The sequence below is a fragment of the Etheostoma spectabile genome, unplaced genomic scaffold (genome assembly GCF_008692095.1).
Source record: "Etheostoma spectabile isolate EspeVRDwgs_2016 unplaced genomic scaffold, UIUC_Espe_1.0 scaffold363, whole genome shotgun sequence".
Classification (NCBI taxonomy): Eukaryota; Metazoa; Chordata; class Actinopteri; order Perciformes; family Percidae; genus Etheostoma; species Etheostoma spectabile.
In genome coordinates, this window is record NW_022605593.1 from 679,440 (window position 1) to 681,207 (window position 1,768).

Consider the following 1,768-nt stretch of genomic DNA (forward strand, 5'->3'; position numbering starts at 1 on the left):
CAGGACTGCAGCAGGACTTCAAACATCTGGTCAGGATGAAGAGGAACCAGGAGGAAATTGGTACTTTAACATATTCTGTTTAAGTGTCTGCATGTAAGATATTATCTACTACAAAAAGAAACCTCTTATAAAAGAGCCGTTCTTCAGTTCCATCTTTACAGATACACACAGAAGTTACCTGCTAATGGACATTTCCAGATACATAACACAGTATTGCATCACACGGCACCTTTTACTCACTCTATGCCAAAATATGAACAATAATGTCGCCCTCAGTGGGCGTATTCAGTATACGTAAGGAATTATCCAGCACATAGACGGTAACTTAGAATACGTTACGTGAACTCACGTTGACTTTTGGTGTGGTTGCCCCTTCTGCCTTCTGACTCACGCTGGTTTTAAATTCCAGCGGTTGCCATGAACACAAACTTGCCCCCCCCTGACTGCTGGGAGATTTTATGGCTTGGGGGGGCAGATGTGCACACGAGCCATTCATAACACTAGACCAAATAAGAGTGTTATTGCAAAACAAACATGGTAAATCCTTGTTTTCCGTTTATAACTATATGGTGATTGTTGGAGCTAAATTGAAATCAAAATTCAAATAAAGTCCAGCCTTACACTCAGCTGTTGTTGTGATAACTTGAAATGTGATTTCTCTTTGTTATCTTGTTTCTTGACATTTTATATTGTTGTCGATTGGTCCAACGAGGAAGCTGCATCACTTGTTCTCAACAGAATCAATGTATCTAAATACTGCTTTAATCAATCAAGTTTATTTGTATAGCCCTGTTACAATAGCCGAAAGGTACCCAAAGTGCTTACAAACAAAGCCATAAAAACAGTACATAACCCATACAAAACGTACAGATATGATTAAAAGTGCTGTAGTGGTGCAGCGCTGCAGGACATTAAAGCCTTCCAGAAATGCAAAGAAATGAGCAGACAAAAAGGAGGAAAACTAAGAGACAGTATTGCCCTAATCAGAATTGAATGCTAATTTAAAAAAGTGGGTCTTAAGCTTTGTTTTAAAAAGGCTGAGGTCAGTAGTGGTGCGGATGTCAGGGGGTAGTTTGTTCCACAGTCTGGGAGCAGACTGTGGAATCAGACTCAGTATCAGTAGTTTTTGTTTTTTATAATTCTCCCTAAAAGAGAAGACTTGAGACATTAGCTGCTAACCAAACAGGAACTCTGTCACGACTTCAAAATAGAACTAAACATCACACACATTTCTTAGAAATATAAATTGGTTTGTTGTTAACTTATCATTCCCTTCAGCCTTCACACCGGCTCTGTTCCTTCCTTAAAAGGGTCAATTTTGTTCCTGGTGTGATATTATAATAATGTATAATAATAGAATAAAACTTAAACATTCTCTTTGTGCAACAGTATGTTTGTATTATCTTTCATAATGCATGAGCTTTTGAAGGACACAGTGCAGCAAACACTTTGGAAATGGTAAAAATGTATTCTTCATTAGAGACACTGCAGACAGTAACGTCCACCACTAGACTTCCCCTTCCAACAACACGTTATTATTAGCGGTCAGAAATGCAAAAACCGATAATCCGAGCAAGTCCAGATTAGAGCATCACAGCGGAGCAGAGCCCCCCTAACACCTCATACAGGACTCAGCAGGACTTCAACATCTGGTCAGGATGAAGAGGAACCAGGAGAAATTGTACTTTACATCTTCTGTTTAAGTGTCTGCATGTAAGATATTATCTACTATATGTATTTATCTAGCACCATGTTGTCTACATTGTGT

General features: G+C 38.9%; 1 long non-coding RNA gene across 1 annotated transcript in view; it reads left to right on the forward strand.

The window, feature by feature from the left end:
• The first annotated feature begins 47 nt into the window (after positions 1 to 47).
• Positions 48 to 1,768, forward strand: part of LOC116686424 (uncharacterized) — a 2,081-nt gene continuing 360 nt past the window's right edge. Inside the window, exon 1 of the long non-coding RNA XR_004331249.1 lies at positions 48 to 60. This is a non-coding gene — a long non-coding RNA (uncharacterized LOC116686424). The remainder of the gene's footprint in view (positions 61 to 1,768) is intronic.